The 22,844-nt window shown below is 35.8% G+C and overlaps 1 long non-coding RNA gene across 1 annotated transcript; it reads left to right on the plus strand.

Moving 5' to 3' along the window:
• Positions 1 to 245: 245 nt before the first annotated feature.
• Positions 246 to 13,456, plus strand: LOC122154742. Its single transcript, XR_006166808.1, has 3 exons — positions 246 to 255; positions 325 to 326; positions 13,327 to 13,456. It is a non-coding gene; the product is annotated as an uncharacterized LOC122154742 (long non-coding RNA).
• Positions 13,457 to 22,844: the final 9,388 nt, after the last annotated feature.

A 22,844-nucleotide genomic window follows, 5' to 3' on the forward strand; every position in this document is an offset into this window, starting at 1 on the left:
TGAATATTGAGAGGCCAGTGACAGTAGCAACATTGCTAAATTGCTAAAAAAAAAACAACCCAAAATCAACCCTACCCTCCCATCCAACTTGGTAATTGTGTAACACTATCAGTGTGGAAACAGAAGACTGCATTTATTGGAAGTACAGAAGGCTAGATTTAGATTAGATACAAGAAAGAAATTCTTTACTGTGAGTGTGTTGAGACACTGGAACAGGTTACCAAGAGAGGCTGTGGATGCCGCCTTCCTGGAAGTGTTCAAGGCCAGGTTGGATATGGCTTTGAGCAACCTGATCTAGTGGAAAGTGTCTCTGATCATGGCAAGGAGTTGGAACTAGATGATCTTTAAGGTCCCTTCCAACCCAAACCATTCTATGATTCTATGATTCTAGGTATTGACTTGGAATATGATTCACTTCCTCACAAAAAGGCTAACGTTTGAGATGCCATAGCAGGCCTAAGGAAGACCTTAGGAAACTCCCTTTAGGAAGCACTTGTCTAGATGGCAGCTAGAGGAGGACACATCGCAGGTTTAAAATGAAAGACATGCCTATGTTTACTCAATTGCATCCCATTCTAGATTTCCATTTTTTATAATAGGAGTTTAAGTATGTATATCACAGGTTGCCTTCTCCCTTATAAAATAATAAATTTAGGTGAACATGACCTGCAACTGAAGAGTACTCAGGCACAGATGTGATATGAGAAAGTTATCTATTTATGTCCTAAGAAGATAATTAGGTAAACATCTCTGTAATTTGAATGAAGAAGCATTGGGCAAGTATTTACATTTACAAGCAACTTGTCAAGGGTAAAGCCTATGTGAAAGCACTGCTCAAATAATGAGACCTTGAGACCATCTGCCCATCTCTAAGTGACTGGATTATTCAGATATGAGCTGAAAAACAAAGAAGCAAATTATTTTTTTAATATAACAAATTTGGGACAAGACATAGAGGGTGATAGAAATCATGGTGATAACCATTAAAGTGGCCTTAGAGATGAAGAAGGTAGAAGAAAATGGGAAAATAAAAAACTGAAAACAAAAATTGGGCCCCACAATTTAAGAATGAAATTGTGGTACATTAATGCATCCAGAACAGGGCAACAAAGCTGGGTGAAAACCTTTAATAATATGCTTTAATTTTTGGTAAGCCCTGAATTTGTCAGGCAGTTGGACTAGGTAATCATTGTAGCTCCCTTCTAATTGAAAATATTCTATTCTATTCTATTCTATTCTATTCTATTCTATTCTATTCTATTCTATTCTATTCTATTCTATTCTATTCTATTCTAAAAACCAAGCTCTCTATATGAATGGATGATGTTATATCGGCCTGTGAGCACAGAGCTCTTGGAACTGGTAGAAAAATTAAGAAAAAAAATAAAAATTAATGTTTGATATTCTAATGTTGAGGTTCTGTGACAGTGCCATTATATATGTTTAAATTCAGTGTTCTACAGCTTTTAATATAAAACTCTTAGTTTTAATCTTCTTCTGCTGCTGCTGCCTTCTTTTTTTCTCCTTTGGAGAGCTTTTCAGTCTAGTAACCAAAAGTTTACAAAGATATTAAAATAAGAGGAGATAAGTCAAGTATATTTTTTCAGCCCACTAAGCAAACAGCACTGTGCTCTAATAACTCCTTAGGTCTCCATCTTGCAATGAAGTATGTGGATGACATATCTATCAATATTTTAAAACATAGCTGCCATACTTGTTTGCATATACAACAGAAATGTTATCCAGCTCTGTAGACAACAAAAACAAATAACGACATAGAAGCAGATATATGAACTTGAAGCTTTTTCTTTAAGAAAAAAAACCTGCTTAAGTATTCCGTAAGGAATAAAACCATAATGTATTACTAGTCACATATAATTGTCATATTTTAGTTCCATTTAGAAATAAAGTTTAAAAAAGCATAATTTTAATTTTTTATTGGATACAAAGTGTATAGATGTGCTGGGATACCTCAGTCAAAACCTAATTTTATCTCCATAGTTCTACAGACTTCTTAGACCCAAAGTTAAATGAATACTATAACAAATATATGAGATAAAAATTCTGTATCATTAAATACAGAAAAGGGTTTAAAGGATATAATTAATAATACAGCTTTATATGTTTCAAATTAATTTAATTAAAACTCTATTTTCAACTGTTCCCTAATGATTTTATGCTTATTAAATTTCATAAAAAAAATCAGTGAAGGAAAATACATGACATAAACTGATGTATATTTAACTTTTCTACCTCTTTAGGTCATGTACTCCATTAAGAACTAGAACATGTTGTCTGAGTCATGTTATTCCAGCTTAACTATGTCTTAGTAAGTAATATCTGAATCTTAACATTAAACATTAGACTAGAGTAACTCTAGGAATGCACATCAATTTGATAACCAAAATCCAGTTCATATCAGAAAACTAATAATTTAAACACAACTCTTCCTCATTCTGTTTGGAGGAGTTAGTTCAAGTAGTTACTTTTTGTGAAGCATATGTATACCTCCCAAAGCAAAACAATACCTTCCTGATCAGCAATTTCTTCTCTCTCTAAAAAGCCTAACACTGAAAGGGTTTTATCCAGAGAACTGTAATGAAAAATAAGCCATGACTTCTTAAATAGATTCTTTGATGGCTGTCTGTATATACAGGTTAGAAATCCTCCTTTTAAATAAATAACCTTAAATGAAGAAATGTATATGGCTACTCCATGTTTGGCAGTACTTAATAAAAAATCTCTTTTTAGTAATGAAAAAAAAAATTAAAACAAGGATTGACTTAAATGACAGGGTGTAAGTATGAGATCTAAAATAAGTGTATATCTCTCAGGAAAAAGGAAAAATTAGACCATAAATTTTTTTACCCCTATTGTGTACTTGATGTATCACTTAGGGTTTTTTATAAAATAAAAAGGGGCATAGTGACAGTGATGTACACATTCAAACTGCTACACTGACATTTTTATCCAGGCTAAAAATCTGACATTTTTTATATCATTTTCATCTTGTAGAAGAAGGTATAAGTTAGTTATTGGATTTTTTTATTATAAAACTAAATCTTGCATGTGTTTCCTGTCTTATGGGAGTTTTACTGAAATTTAAGATGAGATATTGCCATCTTTACTGATCTTGCTGTATTCAGTAAAACTATTCAGTTTTTTAGACTTTTTTATATTTAACTTCATAAAACTATAATAATATTTTTCCTTATCAAAGGGTTCTCCTTTCACAGTTCATGTGAATTAAATTGCATTTATGCAGAAGGTGTTTCAGAAAGGTTCTAAATCCATTTTATTTGTTTATGCTGAAGTTGTCTTTAGGGGACACTCAGACTCAGTTACACTGACTAAATCATGCTGCTGTTTATATCTTTTTCATATTTTTCTCTTGAGGTTAAATATACCTAGAGGATAAATATTCAATTACCTTGAATATTTTTAGATTATCTTACTTTCCAAAATATTTTAAGCCACAGTAATGATCCTGACCAGGAAGCTAACCTTAATAGGTGCAAGTGTGTGCTACATGTCCAGCATAGCTTCCGGGCTGTGTTGGGCTGCACAAATTTCTTGGCCACAAGATACCCTTAGAATAACAAGCCTCAAAGCAGCTCTCGCTTGGTACTGGCGATTATGCCACCTGCATGGTCTTGCCTTTATCTAAAAATGAAGCAAGAAGTTCTCATGCGAACATCCTCTATGAATAGAGATGTTTTTTCATAGGACAATTATGTAATAGTTCAAATGACCAAAAAGGAGAAACTTCTCTCCATTGAGGGATCTGCAGATCTGCACAGCATGAAGTGGGAAAATCCATCCAGTGTCTATCTGATGCTGCACAAATGCTGCATGAATGGGTTCCCAGTATCTGAAGGTGTGTAAGATTTAGTTGTTGTATATATTCTTCTTATTATTCTCTCTTATTAGACTCACATTTTTGTCTGGTCATTTATAGTTGGACCATTCTTATTAAAAGTTAGAAAGAAACCTGCAACCTGTCTGCCTATCTTTCAGACCCCCACACCTTTCACTGGTGCAGAACAGTCACTAAACATTTATTACATAATTTCTTTTCATTTTCAGGAAAACTTCATTTTAATCCACTCCAAATTCAATGGACAAGAAAGGGCTCAAAATGATTTATAAAACAGGTCCACCAGTAACATACTTGAAGCATAACAAATTTACTACAGATTGTTCCTGCAAAACAGAGTGTCTTTGGTTTTGCGTTGTGGTTTTTTATTTTAAATTTTTGATAAAACACATTCCCTATGAATGAAAAATTCTAAAATTTACTTTTATACCTTTTCGATGTAAAAGAACATTTTTCCCTTCCATGTCAAGTTAATCTGTCATAAAAACTGGCAGAACTCTCAAAAAAATCTTTGGGATGCTAGACTATAAAATTTACAATCTGAAATAATTCCCCCAACTTTAGAAAAGATTAGATGGAATGATGTTTTTCAAACAACATTCTGACCACTTACATCACTGATGTGGTTCCTAATCATTAATTTCTTTGTTGCATTTGTAGATACCCAACTTTCATCATTTATGAGGGTATTGTTTTGAAATATCCACAGTGGTCCATTTGCCTTTCTTCTCAGAAAGTAGAAATCAAACCATTCCAGTCCAAAACAGTAAAATAAAAGAAAAAAAAACATTGTTAAGCATACCTCTAAATTCAAACATTCAACTAAGTGAAAACTCAATCTACAGTGTCCCCTATGTTTTAGGCTCCACAGCATGAAATAAACAGAAATCTTAAAACAGGTTTGAAATAGCGAGTAGAATTCTTCCCTTAGGTTCAATGGGTAGAATTTCAGTAGCTTCTAAATTTCTGTGAACCTAAGTATAGTCAGGACTCAGCAAAAACATACTGTGGTGAAAATCCAAGGCTTTATTTTCATTTGCATCATTTCACAGTGTGAAGTAGCCGTAAAAAATGTTTCATTTTATTTTAAGTGAATTTGACATGAGTACAATGGAATTCTGTATCAGTGGAGTGTGAGACTCAGGTGACTGGCTTGTTAACCCATTGTGTCTCCTTACTCCAGAAATATCAGTTAAGAATATTGCTTGCATTTGTAATGCATCAAGTTTGTGGAAAAACAAACTTACTGACAGTGCTAAAGCTTGTTATCTTTGTTGTGGCTTAATAGCATCAATGACAACATAATAAATGCTGTAAAGTTTGCAATATATAGCATGTTCAGAGAAGTCTTTTTTGAGTTAGTGTGTTACATATAATTAGCACTATTTTTTTGTGGCGAGGCCATCACTAAGATCCTTAAGTGATTTCCATAGTTAAACATTAAGGGTTCAGTTTCATTGCCTAAATAAGCATCCATTTTCATTTGAGATCCTTTAAGATACCTGAAATGCCCACACAGTGTGGCAGGATTATACAGGAACCGTTGCTTTCTGTAGGATCATCTAGAGGCTCAGCAGTTTACTCATGAGCATATTCATGCTACAAACAGATAGGAATAGGCAACAAAATCGAGCCTAAACTATCAACCAAATCAAACCCAAAGCAGCAGGAAACAAGATGGACTTTAATGTACATTAAGAGAGTTTAAGAGGAAAGAAACCTAAATGGAAAAATTGTATAATTGAGGATGTAAACTATCTGCCACACTCCTACTGACTGTCTAATTTAGTCGTAATAGTTGGAATTCAGTTTGTCAAATAATAACATATACCTACATTTCCCTATGTAGATATGTATGTAGGCCACTTACATTTCATAAAAGCATAGAATCATAGAATATCTCAAGTTGGAAGGGATCCATATGGATCACTGCATTCAGTGCTAACTTGCCGATAGATAGAAAACCAATGCATTTTTAAACATCCTTAGGTCTTCTGTGAAAGATATGGATTCTCTTCAGGTCTCATCTGTCAGACGTAAGCATCTGTCTCAGATTCTCTGTATCTCAGATGGTACAAAAGTGCCTATATGTGTGCACCTACATCAAGCCTTTAGTCAGTGTGATCAATGTTACCTTGAAAGCTGCTTGTGTCACCCTAAATTAGGCACCTTCATTTGTTCAGCTGAATAGCTCTTGAACTCCATTACCTATACTGATTGGGGCTTTATTAACTTGTCTACATGTATATGTTTAGTGACATCTGAGATCTGTACAAATCTGGCAGATATGGCACAAGACTGCAGGAGACCTGCCCTCTCTGGAAAAGCAGGTGTAATATAGATGGGACTGTCTCGGGTAAAGAAGATGGCACTGGACATCTACATTTAGGCAACTGATCTGTATGCACATGTACAGATTTATATTACAGTTAAACGGCCTAACCTTGAATCCCATCTAACATATGTTTCTGAGCTATTTGCAGATGTATAAAAAAAAACATTCATTGATATATGCTTGGATCATTCTCTTCCTCAGAACGCAGATCACTAAAAATCTTAAAATTAAAGGTAGGTATGTTTCTATTCTTATCTTCACTAGAGACATGTCTTTCACAGGTCATTTCTCCCACAGTTTATTTATTTCTTTGATTATTTTCCTCTCCTGCCTTTAAAATTGTGGATATTTTCAGCCCCTTTTCAATTAACTTCATAAGGAAAGTTTATGTAACTATCCTCAGTTGATTTACTTTTTAATCTCTTCTGGCTGCATATTATTGTGTTACTGGGCACAGAGATGTTTATGGGCTCTTGGGTCAAGATACGTCTCTCATCGTGTTTCCAAACTATATTACTCTTCCTGCCCTGTAATTAGGTTTCTGCACAGAAAAAACCTGTCAAAGCAAACTGAATAAGAGGTGTGACATCTACACATAGATTCCTGACCTTGATGAATAGGGACTGCCCTGAGATTTTACCACAGCACTTGTCACCATGTGAGTTTATTTTTAGTCTCATTTTATAATGAATGGATTGAGATCTGTCTATGGCAACCATATCTGAACCCAGAATAGTTACACTACAAATACTTTGAATTTTTACAGCATAATTTTTGTGAAATGTATAGAGCTGCTCCAGTCATGTTTTGGAAAAACAACAACAACAAAAAAAAAAAAGAACAGGATATTTTTCTGTGTATGCAAAACAAACTATGTGCAGAAAAAAAAAAAAAAAAAAAAAAAAAGTATTAGTATGGTAGTAGTATAGTAATATTAATCAGTAAAGAAATCTATCGTCAGGGAAAAGATCAGGCACAGTCTGCTTTCAGATGTGAAGACAGAACCCCTAGCTAAATAATATGGAATTTTACCTTAAGAGTTCAAGAAAATGTCAAGAGTTTGTGTTTGCTTTCAGAGAAACACACAAAAGCTGAAGAAAATAATTTTTCACTTTTTCAGCAAAATCTGATTGCATCGATTTGGAGGGAGGGAGAAACAGATTTTAGAAAAAAGTATATTTCAGGATGAGATATGGAGAGAGAAAGAAAGCTGTAATATTCAGAGAGATTTTCTAACCTTAACCTCAAGCTAAAGCCATCAGGAGTTGCTCAATAATGGTGACAGCACACGATTCATTTCACTTATTTCATCTTGCAAGGACAATTGTACAAAGATAGGGGAAAAACAAAAAGCAGACTGTGCCTTTTCCTGTCTATTACATTTCATAAGTAGCTTCAAAGTTACATCTTTTTTTTGCTAAATTCTGCAGCTGAAAATGCTCAGGGAATAAAATAAAACTTAATAACAGTTAATTTTTTTGTTACAGAAATAGTAATAATTGGAAAAGTATGAGAAATCTCATTAAAATCTTTTGGCTTTATTTAATAACACTAGTCACAGTCTACAGTAATTCAAGTAGATATTAAATGGTTGCATGTTATTTTATAGTCTTTTGAGTCATAGTGTAAATAAGTAAATCTGCATGAGGGTATTTTTTCAGACATCATTTTATGGACATCTTGTGATATTTGGTACATAACTTTGAATCGTTTAGCTTACCTCCACTAAAATTATTCATGGCTTAGACTCACCTGTGCTTATGCTATATTCTTCTCGTTACTGAAGCATGAGAATAGATTTTCTTTCTTATGTATTTGTTCTCACAATGCTGCTGTACTGAAAGAAGTAAAATATTATGTGAAGTTTACGACTAGGAAATTACGTTAGAGAAATATTGAAGCCTTGAGCCTACAATGACTTAGACATCATAGAACAGAATACTGTAAAGTCTCCTTGGCCCAAGATTAAGTTTTTCTGAATGTGGTAAGTACAGAGAATGAGTGAAATTGGATTGCTCACCTTTTGGAAAATTAGACCATTTGGATATTCAGTTTTTGATTTGAAAGGGGGGGAGAATGAAAAAAAAATGGAAAACAAACAAAACCAACACAAAAAACAAGCCAATCTTTTCTTAAGGTTATTTTACAGTTGTATTAACTTCCAAAAATCTTTCAAGGATTCTGTAAAATCCCACTAATCTTTGATGTTAACAAAACCAATTTCATTATTAGCAGGCATTCTTCAAACCCACAATGTACATCGCTATCATAGAATGTAAGACAAAGGATACAAGTGATAGGACCCTTACAGATCTCTGAGATACCTACAGTTAATGATCATATCTTCAGCTTAATCTTCTTTGTTCATTGGAGATTCCATATGGACAGATATAAAGCAGTATGTTGTTCTAGAAAGACAAACATAGACCCTGTTAAAATAGCTTTGTTTGCCCAAGCCACACCTGTGCTTTCTTAAACAGTTCTTCCAACAAACATGACGTTGGCAACACATAATTGCACAGTATGACCTTGTATCAAAACATGATTTGCCCTCAAACACTGAGGTGATTTCTCTAGTGATTTCTGCTTCTTCTAAACTTATGTTCAATTATTTGTCTGTGAAAGCTATTTAAGAAGTCAATCATTGGCATGTAAGCAGTGTTATAGGCAAATCAGAAGTTTAACAGTCCCCTGATGTGCATTCCAAATGGATATGGGATTACAGAGGTTCAAGAGCAGCCTTTTTTAGCATATATTTTGAAATGCTCCTTGAAAATTGATCTTTCCAGAGCAAGCACAAGTATGTGAAGAGAAGAAACAAGCTTTCCCACATTATGCAAATGCCCACCCAAGTCAGAGAATGTCACTTCACTTCTGGAGCTGAGAGGGTTTGCACATTTGAACTTCACAGAGTTCAGATCACCTCTCTGTCCTTTTCTTTCCTTCTCAGTAATTAATCTTAACTGTGGCATTGTAACTCTAAGATACATATGAGCAAGTGCATACAAAATCAATCTTCACTTAGGTTTTCTTCGGATTTTTTTCCTCTTTCTATTCCTCCCACTAATGAATAGGTTATGACATTTAAATGTGCTTATGTGTGGGGTTCAACTCAGTCATTTTTAGAGGTTAAAGAATCATTTCAAATACAGGCTGTGGCAAACGAGTCCTGTGACTGAGACAAACTCTTCTAAGTACAGTTTCTGTTCAGTGTCATTCCAGTTGCAGAAAAAATAAACACATCTGTGGAGTAAGAAAACTTTTTTTTTTACTGACAGTAGGACTAACATTTACAATGACTAATGCATAGGCATTGTACAAACATAAAATTACACTTTTATTTTAAAATATTTTAAAATCCAAACAAACAAATGAGAGGAGAGCCAAAGTCTAATTTTTATAACAAATTGCAAACACACTTCAGCAAGACATCACACTCCATAAAGCATACATGGAAAAGCCTGGTAGTGATAGAACAGCTTGCTTTCACCTCCCTTGGTGGAAAAGAATTAGATTGAACTCCAACAAAGATGTGTAGTGAAAACAGGTATTTTTTGTTCTTTGTCTGGGCTGATTTGTTTTGATTAGGCTTCAGAAACATCTGTGTCCTTGTATATTCATTTAGACCAAATATATGGGGTTTTTTCATTGTAAAGATGAGAACTGAGGCAGAGATGAGTTTCTTCTGCTACAGAAAAGAAACATGTAGGAAGTAGAAGGGGTGAGCTCCAAATAGACAGTTGTTCTGTTCCTGTTGTGGGTGAGGGATGGGATTGTCAACTACTACTACTGAAAAAACAATATATACACACTTTTCCTGCTCCACCTGTGACAGCCAGACTGATTTTCTGGGGTAATAACATGAGCAAAGGAGGCATTTAGGGCTATAATATCCTACAAGTCTTCTGGTAAGTGTTAGCCTAAATCCTTCAGTGAAACTGTAATTTCAGTAAAGTCACTGGGAGCTTTCTCACTGACTTGCAGGGAGATAGAATTTCATGCATATTTTGAAGATTTTGGCTTTGAGATGAAAAGCAAACACTAACAAAAACAGGAAGGTATAAAATCACTGTTTATTTGACAATGGCTCCTTTGTGTGGAACTGTCTCTACAGTAGAATGGGACAAAATAAAATAAAATTAAATGGAAGAAAGATGATTTTTTTTTTTTTCTCCTGCACCAGTTAGCTAGGCTGAACATGTAGAGCTGGAGGAAACTGCACTATCATAAAAACTACACAAGTAGTTCTCTGAGATGCTTTTTGGAACATTTGCCCTCTGTCAGGACAAAGTTTTTGGGAACATGATTATGAGAACTCAAGAGGGACTGACTGAAGCAACAGTGGGCTTGGAGGCTATGTCAAAGTATGTAATAATCTATTCAATCTTGAAAGGCTGCTATTAAAAATGGAGAAAATAAAATGTAACATGAATATGACAGATCTGAAGAACTGCCTACATTTTTTCATAAGTTAGTGAAATGCCTATTTTTGTTAAGGTAAATACTGCTTATTTTTTTCTTTCCTGAGTGGGAAACATTTCATCCTTTCAGATTTTTAACAAATAAAATTTCTCCCATATTTTTCTAATTCGGTGAGAATCTACTGACGTGAAGATTTATACATATGAATTTTCCAAAGTTACTAAGTGAAATAAACAAAAGGGCTATTGATACCTGATAATTTATTTAAAACAAGTAGAAGTCCTCAAATTCTTCTGTAGTTGACCTGCACAGTGAGACATTTAAGCAGGTAAAATTACAGAAAAGTAAAATCATTTGAACTCACAAGTAAGACATTAAAACAAAATAATTTGTAATGAGCCATCAAAAAAAAAAAAAAAATCCATTATTTTAATCTTCACTTCTATTATCATTGTGTTATGCCATGAAATTACAAGCAACAAGTTTAACACATTAACTTCTATGGAACCTTTACAAAATTTTTTGTTTGTTTATTTTAACACTGAATGTTAGAATATAATTACAGTATATTAATGTAATAGCTCAAAATGCTTCAGTGTGTCATTCAAAAGATTAGCTTTATGGAAATAAAACAGAGCTTACTTCAGATTTCAGAATCAAGACTTTACAGGCCATTTATCCTGTGAAATGTAAAACTATCTTGGAGTAGTTTGGACAGTATCTTTGGTTACTATGACCACTGGGCTTCTGAAGTAATAGCTCTGGACCCTTGCATATATTAAGAAAAATGTCATCCTGATAGCTGGATGGATGGCTTTTTTTGCATTATTACTTTATATCAGACAAGAAGAAACCTCAGACCTGCAACTATCAATTAAATGTGTAAGATAGATGTGTCATTGTTAGTTTTTTGGTGGAAAGGGCAGGTATGAATTTTAAAGAAAGCAGTGTTCACATCTCTTCAAACAAAATCAAAGCCTTTAAAATTTCAGATGAATCCACATCTTGAATAGAAGCATGGATAAGACTAATTCCATGAAAGCATAGGAAAACTCATAGAAACCATGACAATCTTTCAAATCCAAGAGAGCATTCACAGGATGAGGAGGGTGACAGGTGCCAGTCAGGAATTTAGCAATGGCTAGGCAGGCCCAGGTTCAAGCTGGGATGTCATGGCTGGCATCAACAAGTCAGGTGACCTTGTGTAGAACACCTATGTGCAGCTGTAAGGAACTGAAATAATCAATGCCTCAAACATTCCTGGACACAGGAAGGATCAAGGACAAGTTGTAGCCTTTGTGATTAATCTAAAGAATGCTGCCCAGGAAAGGGTGGAGTGTATCAAAGGATGCACAGCTCCTTTTCCTTGCTGATATAGTGCTAAATTCCTTAGATAAACCTCAAAAAAAAGACTTAGAAGCTAAAGGCTGAACAATTACCCAAGAAGAAAAAAACAGAGGAACAAGTAAAGGTGATAGGATGGAACAAGAGTTCGTGGAATACCTGCCTCTCTGTTAAGATGCTAATCAGCTGATAAGATGAACTTAAAAAGTGGCATAAAACTTTGCTCTGTGTGCATCTACCACCCAAGCTTTCCAGACCTGAGACAACACTGGAGTCTGAGGTGGTGACGGGACTCTTTCCCTCTCCTTTCCTTTCTTTTTCTTTTATTTCCTTTCTTTTCTTTCTTACAGATTTATCAATAAGAGACCACACTGATTACTATCCTTTTCCAAGTTTAAGCTGTTTTTACTTGTGGTTTGAGCCTGGTTGGCAGCCAACCACCCTGCAGTGAATCACCCACCCTTCCCCCCCTACCTGGGAATGGGGGAGGGAATTGGAGGGGTAAAGGGAGACTTGCAGGCTGAGATAGAAACAGTTTAATAATGGTAATAAAATGAGAACAATTACAGTAATAGAAAATATAAACAGGCAATGCACAATGTAATTGCTCACCACCCGCTGACCAATACCCAGCCCATTCCCAGCTAGCTATCCCAAACTACCAAGATCCTGCAATCACAATCCCAGTGACGTGCGGAAAACAGACTCCACAATCTGATAGATTGTAAAGCAGGTATGTTTATTCAGCGCTGGGCACACAGGGGATCACTCCTCCGAATATGTGTGCTACCATGTGGCACCGTTGCCTTAGATTTATAGAGCAAATGATTACATATTCATAATATTTCACAATACGCCTATACATATGCATCACCTATCCCCGCTTCGTATTAAAATTAGCATTTCCATGATCTCCTCCCAGTTGAGTCTGCGCAGTGAGTTCCTTTGGTCCTGGGCAGGGGTCGTGAAGGACTGGGTGGTGGTCGTGGGAGGAAGTATCTCCTCTTCCTCAGTGCTGAACTTTTCACCCCGAATTCCTGCGCAGTCTCTGTCACCCCCTGGACCCGCAGAGCAGGTTTGTGCCGGTTGTGGGGTAATCTTCACTTACTCAGGGGTGGAGGAGGCTTTTTACTTAAACAGGAGATAGTGGTCAATCAACACAAACATCTTCACTTACTCAGGGGTGGAGGAGGTTTTTTACTTAAACAGGAGATAGTGGTCGAGCAACACAAACACCTCGTACAAGCTAAGCAAACTCTTATCTCGACTATTTCCCTGTCATCCCCTTCTTGCTATTCCCATATTAACCCTTACATCCCCTGTTCCTATCTAGGCCCTGTATCACCAGAAGAGAGAGAGAGAGAGAGCCCCTTCCCAACCACCTCTCCTCTATATAGTGACCATGACGTTCCACGATATGGAATATTTCATTGGTCAATTTGGGTCTGATGCTCTGTCTGTGCTCCCTCCCTGCTTCTTGTGCATGGACAGGACATAGGGAGTCAGAGAGTCCTTGAAATTTCAGTAGCAGCTGAAAACACCAGTGTGCTATCAGCTTTCTTCTCATACCAAATCCAATGCTAAATCCAAAACACAGCCCTATTCTAGTTCCCAAAAAGGAATATTAACTCTATTCTAGCCCAAACCAGGACACTATTGCAAGTACAACGTTTTAACAGATTGTTTGGTGTTGTTTCACCTTAATTTAACCCCAGGGGATTACAGAACCTTTACAACTACCTAGGCTTCCAGTCCAGGCTGTAACAGCAGCTCAAGCAGAAACTAGGTAAGATTCTTTGAGTTCCTGAGCAGAGAGGAAAGACCCTTGTCATTCTACTCTATCTCAGTAGCCTGATCCCATATGACCCATCTGCACCACAACAGTGCTGGACCAATGGGCCTAGGAAACCCTTGGAGATAGGAGAGAGAGTGGTCTCAGAGCCATGACTATCTTCTTGTAAATCGAGTTATAACAACCGAACAGCAGATAGTGACATGCTCCAAAGTCAGGGCCATCCCCTGTCATCATTCAATATGTTAGTAGAGACAGATGCCTTAATTATATGGATCCCGTCATCTCAATCTGTGTCACAGGAGAAAAATATTTAATGCTCCTACACTAACGAAGACAAAATTCTCATGTTTTCTTCCTATTTAAAGTAAAATCCATGTAGTCACAGTAGGTCTCCTACAATGTGGGTATAGAGGAAACTCCATGAAAGTGGTGTAGATACCACATATTCAGTCAATAAAGATGGGTAATCAGCTTCATCTTTCTCTATATTTGTATCTCTATTTGTAGATTTTCCTACATATGTAACACCTCGGCTACAAGATAATTCTATTCTTGCTTCACAGGTAGATTATTGCTCATATGTGAAACCTGAATTATAAAATAAGACTGTAACTGAGCTGGGTGATCCTATTCATGGGTGAGTATCTCAGTTGGTGGAAGTCAGTTAAGATACCAGCTCAGACATGAATTCTCAATTTGGTTTTCCAAATTTTCTCCATAAAAAATTTATTCTAGTTTTCTCTTTGATATCCAAAATGTTCTTACCCATATAAGTACTCCTGATCCTCATCCATGATACTCTGAAAAAGAAAGATCTCTAAAGTTTCTATTGTGGTCAATAGAGTCCATAACATACATTGTTCAGGAATCTTGTCTTTAAATCCAGGAGTTTTGCAATTAATTTCTTTAGGTCTAAAAGTAAAAATAAAAGTGTTGTGGTGACTGATCTGTCTTAGTAAAGATTCACAGAGAACAAATGTTCACTGTTTTAATGTAGAAACCAATGTATGTTTTAGAGTCATTCAAGCCAGGAAAATTAATAAAGAGGCAGAATTTGTAATTGCACACACATGGACAAGATGAATAATTGATCTGTATTTGTTTTGAACTCTCCTTAGATTTTATTAATACTTAGCTCCAGGAACAAGTAATTTTTCTGCCTGTAGTAAAGTCACCTTTACAGAAAAAAAAAAAAACCAAAAACATGTTTATAGTGCTAGTTTCTAAGTTCTCATATAACTGAGCAACATGGTTCAGACTCTACATCATATAACATTTTGACTTAATGAGGATGAAAAGATTAGTATTATGGAATAAGTTTTGCTTGGTAACATTTGTACAGTGAAGAGGAAATTATCCTTACCCTTTTTATGCAATGAGCATGAAGGCAAGATGTATGAATGGGTCAGCACTCAGTGAAAGACAGAGACTTTTCTCTCTGAAAAAGCTTTCACTACAGCTAAAGACGAGGGAGTTCAGTGTGACACTGTGAGGCCCATGCTTTATTATACTTGTCTGTATTTGAAAGAAGAAAAGCTTAGAATATATGGGTTTGTCTAGAAAAAAAAGAAAACTGAAGCATAGATAAGACAAAAGAACATGAGAAAAAAGATTGCCACAAAGGGGTAAACTTTTGCCTTTCCTCAGAACAGGAAAAAAAGTAACTGAACTGAGACACAGAACTGTTAGTGTAGATACTAGTTAAGAATAAAACCAAAATTTTTAATGAGACACGATTGAATCACTAAGCAAAATTTTTTTAATAGTTCTGGATGTTACAAAGGTAGCAATGAAAATGTTTTATGAAATGGATAGAAAAATATTTGCAAGAAAAAATGTACTTATTTAAAACTGCTTGATTATGCCTTCATCAAGAGATGGATTAGATGATAAGGTCCCTTCTAATTCTGTATTTAACAACAATTCTATCACAAATGGCAAGGGCAATATTGTTTCGGATTTTTTATTGATTGGTTTTTGCTTTTTTAGTTTTTTTTTTCATATCATGTTCAAGAAATACCTTTGGTTTTCATTTTGATTTTGTGTTTGTTTTTGTTTTTTTAAAGCTCATTTTTAAAGCTCATTTGTTCCTCATTTTAGTTAAGATATTTTCTCCCCCTCTCAATATCAGAACTTTGACTCAATTGATCTAAGCATAATCTCTTCAAACTGTTCTAACAGAATTGCTTGAATAGCAGTTTGACTCACAAAGTGTTTCATGGGGTGGGCCTGTGCATTTGGTTTCTTGGAGGAGTTGTGTGTGGGATTAGCATGTTCAAGATCTTAAGTCAGTGTTCTTGTTTTTCATGCCATAGAAAAGTTTTATCTCTATGAAGTTCCTCTAAGCTACCATCTGCATCAATCTCCTGTCACAGTCCTTGCATGTTGAAGTAGAAATATAAATCGGAAAATAAATTCTACTGTCTGTGATTTCATAAGGACTCAACTGAGGACAAAGTGCTTCTAATTCTGTAGTTGGGCACAGAAACATTGTATGTTTTTACTTATGTAAATAAGCCATCTTTTCTCTCCATAACCAATGTCTTTCCTTCCAAGGAAAAAATGCTCACAGAGTTGCTGTTCAGTACTCTCAAATAACACCATATTCACCAAAAAGCAGTAATTTGCTATATTATTTGAGTTCATTCCTGACAGAAGGTGAAGTGAGTATTGCCATTCGTATGGACAATGCTCAAATGCAGTATTCTATGCACCATCATTAATTTTTGCCCACTAACAATGTTCTGTAGTTATATTAACTTGAGTGTAAATTTCCATCCATTTTAACCTCACAAAAAAGCTAATGTCAGAAATACGCATTTCTCTATGTCTTCTTTGCTACAGACATTTTTATTTTCCTTAATAGATAGTGCATAGGCCACCACCACAGACATTGTATCAGCTAAGAGTAGTGTCCTGGGTTGAGTGAATGGTGGGGTTTTTTGGTGGCAGGGGAGGGGGCTATAGGGGTGGCCCCCTGTGAGAAGCTTCTCGAAGATCCCCCAGCTCCACGTCAGCTCCACTTCTGTTTGGGAAATTGAGCCAATCAGCTGCACCTCTGCGATAACGTATTTAAGAAGGGACGTGGTGACGGGCAGTCAGACTTGTGAGGAGGAGTCGCTGCAGCTGCATGAACACCAAGGTCAGTGGAGGAACTGAGGAAGAAAGGAGGGGGGAGGTGTGCCGGAGCAGAGACCCCCCCTGTATCCTGTGGTGAGACGGCAGGGTGGCCCCCCCCTGCCACCCATGAAGATCTATGGTGGAGCAGACATTGATTTATGGCCTGTGGCTTCTGCTTGCATGATCAAGGTGCTGTGTCCGAAGAAGGCCGGGGTCTCGTGGGAAAAGGTAGCCCCGCTGCTGTAATTCAGTGCTGGGAGGATTGCAGCATGTGGGGGTGTCCCACGCCGGAGCAGCTCGGGAAGGGCTGCAGCCGTGGGAGGGAATCCAGCCAGAGAAAGTTAGTGACCCATGACGGAGCAGTGTGGGGAACGCTGAGGCCCATGGGAGGAACTCATGTCGGAGAAAGTTTGTGGAGGACTGTCTCCTGTGAGAGGGGGACCACAATGGAGCAGAAGGAACAAGTTTCGGACACTCTCCTCACCGAAGATGAAGAAAGTGGCAGCACTGACTGCACCCCCCATTCCCTGCCCCTGCGCCACTGGGGGAGGAGGTAGAGATATCGGGAGCAGAGCTGAGCCCGGGAAGAAGGGAGGGGTGGGGGGAAGGTGTTCTCAAGATGTGGCAATGCTTCTCACTGTCCTACTCTGTTATGTGTCGTTAGTGTCTGTAATAAATGTATGCTCTTTTTTTCTTCCCCTAACGAGTCTGCCTTTTGCTCATGATCATAAAAGGGAGATTTTTCCCCATCCCAGTCCAATCTTGAACCCCAAGCCTGGCTCTCTGTCCCTTCTCATTGCCAGAGGGGAAGGGAGAGAGAGCTGCTGCATTGTGGTTGGCTGCCGATCAGGCCTAAACCACAACAAGTAGCTATAGCTCTATTCCAGCATGGCAACTCTTCTATTGCTGTGTCATCTATGTAAAAAATTATAACCTCAACTGAAAAAAAAACAAAACAAAACAAAAAAACAACCTAACAAAAGACCCTGTTCCATACAGAGGGCATCATTATAAAATGAAATTAGTAGGTAAAGACAGTGCTCAAGGTAGAATGTTAGTTTTTCTTTCTCTTTTGATTCCAAAAGTGATATATCAGAATGTGATAGTATGATTTTGCAGAAGAAATAGATGATAATGACTTCTAATTTAAGTGCTTATGAAAGCGTCACCAGTGCAATCACAGAAAATACAACCATGTCATTGGCAAAAGCATATCATTTACTTTAAAAACCATAAAATTGTACAGTTATTTCATTAAGTTTAACCTCAAGTCTCTCTGTGCACTAATTTAAAATCCTAAAGAAAGCACATGGTCTGCAGCACTAACTAAGGTATATTGTAACTGTAATCTGCATTTAAAAGTAGGCTTGGCTTTGCGTTTTTTCATTAACACTGTCAGAGCTATTCCACTTCTCTGAAATAATTCAATATGCACCTAACAATAAAAATAGTATATCCTAATACAAAAAACCTTCCCAATACAAATCTACTCAATCTCAAAATATTAAATTGTATTCTTTAAATCTGTGCAAGATAAGTGATGTTGCTCAAAATTGAGTCTTGTTCTACACCCTATTTCTTTATTAAAACAAATTTGTCTAACTTTCTGAATCTGAATTTTCTTACATGATGTACTTGTTGCTTTTTTGCTGGAGGAAGTCCACTTCCTAACTTGCCTATATCTCCTAAAAAATCCAAGATTAACTAAATGAAAATAAAGCATCATACCAAATGTCCATTTTTTTCCTTGTTATGTTACTGTCATTGACCTATATGGAACTGGCTGAGAGTGTAGCAATATTAGCAGGCCCTTATAAAAAAAGTCTCTAAGATGATGTGGTAAGGAGCATGTACATGATCAGACAGACATATTGCAGTCTGTTAAAAGTTCTGAAAGAAATCACTAGAGAGCACTTCGCAGAAGCTACAAGCATCCTTAGTATTGAACAGATAAGGCTATCCAAACCCTTTAATGCCATCTTCAGAGACAAGCCTGAGAAATCTTGATTGAGTTCAGAATATTTTAGCTTTTATGTTGACAAACTGATGCTACCAGAACTGTAAAAATTAAGTTTAGCTGACAAAGTTGGCAACAGCAGCATTTTTCACAGCAAAGGAAGCATTACCTGCTTCCTATAACTAAAGGAATAAGGAACAAATGGAATATAAAGTAAATCTCAAGCTGCCAAAAATTTAAAAGAACGTTTAAATCACACAGTCTGTTCATTCTCTCTTGTTTTCAGCAAGACTTTTTATCTTTGTTGCACCTGATTTTCTGAGGTTTTTGTTTTGTTTACATTAAATTTGAATAAAAACATGACAATACCAATACTGGAATAGAAAACAACATATGGAAATTGGCTTAAGGCTCTCAAGCATTAGTTTTTATTTTATATTACCATAACTCTGCTAAGATGTCTAGGACTTCTTTTAATTTTTCTCTTGCCTGAGTCAAAAACTAACTGTTCTCTCAAACAGCACCCACCGGTGGCATAAAACCAAAACACTGGTTTTGGTATACTGTACAGTTCTCTCCCCTTCATAGCTGACATTTCAGTACCTAAATCATTGCATCAGTGAGCTGAAGGGAAAAATTTTTAACACACAAATTTACTCTAAGTCAGATTTGTGATACATTTTATCATATATATAGTCTTTCTTGGGTAGAAAAACAATTTATTTTTTTCCCTGCATCATGACAGGAAAATTTGATAACTGTTTTTCAAAACTGGAGAAATTATGTCTTTCATCATTTTTTCTATCAGTATATTTCTATATATGTGTGCAAAATATGCCTCAGGAACTGATTCTATGACTAGGCCGTGAAGACATTTGGAATCCAGTAAACATGTGAAAGAACATCTGCCTTCATATCTGCTTTTTTGCCTTAAGGTAAAGATTTCAAAAAATTATCCATTTGTGATGAATTTCAATAACAATTATAATGAGGTGACAGAGAATTTCTGGTTTCTTCCCAAGAAAGAAAAATTACAAGTAACACCTTGTAGCTGTGTATCTATTTATAGAAATTATATGTCAAGTATCATTATTTTAAATACATCTCTGCCATCTGCTCCAGTCACAGAATTCAAAATGGAAAGATTCTGCAGTTATGATATACAAGTCTAAGATAAAATGTGTGTATAATCAAAACATTCCAGTCCAGTTTAAAAAAATTATGTCTTTATTAGTCATATGCGTTATGTTTGAATCACAGATAGGAAGATTGTTGCACTTTTCAAATGTCAAAAGTAGCTTTACTAAAATGAAAATGCACAACTCTATTAGAGAATGGGCAAATAACTTTTATGCAAGGTTATTGCAAGCTTCCTAGTAAGAACGAATCTCCAGTGTTATGGAGTCTGGAAAATACACAGGCATATTGTTTCCTGCAAGAGATTTCATTCTAATTTGAGAAAGCTTTCAACAATTTGAGCTTGTATTTAAAACAAAATAAAAAATAAAAAATAGTAGCCAGATTATGCAAGAAATTAATTAACTTGAACTTGATATTTTGTCTTGGAACTAGTCACTTCATACAATTAATTACATGTGTGTGCTCTGAGTTAGAGATGCAATGTCCACTCATACAATGGCATTGTAAGCCATAGGAAATTTGCTGCTTTCCTTGAAGACTCAATGCTTACATTCCCACTGAATACATAACACTTTTTTTTCATTACAAAAGATACATGTTTCTTGTTCCCTCACTTGCAGAGAAAAGCTTCAGAAAGTTACCTGTTTAGGTCTGTGAGCTCCCTCCCAAAAGAGGAACAGCATGTGAAAAACATTTAAAATTTGTAGTACAAGAGCCTTATTGTTTGACTGCAAATAGGTTCATGTTTATGACACAGAAATACTAGCATAACACTTTAAATAAAGATACAGTTAAAACAAGATAACTGCTAAAAACAGACCACAGAAACAAAAGGAACTTTATTCTCCAGAATATGAAAAAAATAGGGCAAGTCAACCCTTTTGATAAAATCTGAGGTTTATTTGGTGAAGTTACATAATTTGACATTTACAGTGATGTCTGTAGGAAGAAAAAAACTGGGAAAAATGTAGAAATAAATTGTGATATATAGTTTACATATATATAGTTTTAACTTTTGCTTTAACTTACAGTTTTAGGCCACAAACTCTCCTCTGAAAACTTATTATTTATTCCCATGAGACTAATCCTTTTTACTGATGCTATAATTTCCAGAATTTATACTGTTTGGGTGGGGTTTTTTGTCTTGCTTTTTAATTATTCCCATGTTACTTTAACATGAGAAAGTATGATCTCCACATATCTGAACAGAAAAACAACTATGAAACTGTTCTCACAGATAAATATACCTGTATGTGTACATGTGTACATGGTTAAAACATAACTTCACTCTAATTCCATGGGAAAAAGTTCTGATTCTGAAAACTTTTGAGTATAATTTACTTATTCTGCTAACTGCTAAATTCCATTGCACATACACATATATTACTGACAAACGTCACCAGATCTTATAATTACATCACAATTTTTACCCCAAATTTACTTCTTAGTGTTGAAAAGTAACTCAGCATCTAATTGATATCTCAGTCTGTTTATAACATCTGAAAGCTGTAATTCTTAGCGTATGCCTCACAATATAATGGCATGGTGGGTGTTCTTGGCAGTGGGCTTATTTCTTTCATACAGTAATAGTTTACGAACAGTGGCTTACTTCTCTGTGTCAAAAAGAAGAAGGGCTTAAGCAAGAACAGTGTTTAGTATCATATGTCCTATACCTACTGTGTTCCCTTCCCCCTTCTTCATCCATTGTGTGAGATCTCAAACCCCTGTTTCAATGCTCTTCTCAGTGTGAAGTACTCACCTCCATTATTCCCATTAAAGGGCTCCAGATGTGTTTTCAAAGAAAATGGCTGCAAATGTATTTCACTGGGAGGTCAATCTTTCTGTGTTTTAGATATCTCAGCTGTGAGAACACTTACAGGTCCTCTAGTTATTTTGTCAGAAAAACACCAGTCACTAATTACTGAGAAGGTAATCCCTATGACACTCAGATTTGGGGCTTAATGTGCAAGTACTCAGAAACTTTGAAGCTGAACATGAAAGAAACTGCCAAGTTACTGACAGGGTTAAGCAACATAACAGCAGGTTTTTCCCCTCCTTGTGATTTTGGATCTATACACTAAAATACCCAGGAGGTTAATTTTAAATCCTTAAATCCTTTGGTGGATCTAGTACATAAAATTCACGGAACAGAGCAAACCTAATGTTGCATCAGCACCTTTACTGTTATCACTGTGATCCTTCACTTGACTATCAGTTAAGAGAGAGTCTGGTGTTTTCCATATTACATTCTCTTCCTGTGTAAAGATTCTGTAGCAAGTAAAAAAAAAAAAATCTCTTTTATTCATCAGCTGGGTTATTTTAGTAAGCTTTTCAGGGGCATGTAATATACTGCATATGAACATGGCTCCCTCTAGTGACTGCCTTTAGAGAATCCAAGAGCATATTCTTCCCAGGTTTACTGGGAAAAGAGCAGGTGTGTTTTGTGCCTCTGAGTTTCATTGCATAGGAGAGCTTTATATTTTATGCAAAAACTATAAAATTCACTAAGCAAGTAGGATTTCTGAAATTTCTTCTATTCTGCAAAACAAGGACTTTCTTTCCACATTGCTACCAATTTTTTTTTTTTTTTTTTTTTTTTTCAGTATTACATGCTGCTTGGCCTAACCCTTTACTTCACTAGGTCCAGAATTTCAATGTGCTGTTAAGGCACTCCTGCCAGTTTACAACAAGCTTTAAAGAGCCTCAAAAACATATCTAATAAGTTCATTGCAGAAGACTTACACTTGCTACTCAGTGTCTGCTGTCCCATTTATTTTTAAGAAATTATTTTAAGAAATTAAGAAATAAAAAAAATGACAAAGGTCAAAAACTACCAAAGAGATCTGAGAAAAAG

This window comes from Tyto alba, unplaced genomic scaffold (genome assembly GCF_018691265.1).
Source record: "Tyto alba isolate M040663 unplaced genomic scaffold, T.alba_DEE_v4.0 Super-Scaffold_45, whole genome shotgun sequence".
In the NCBI taxonomy this organism is placed as follows: domain Eukaryota; kingdom Metazoa; phylum Chordata; class Aves; order Strigiformes; family Tytonidae; genus Tyto; species Tyto alba.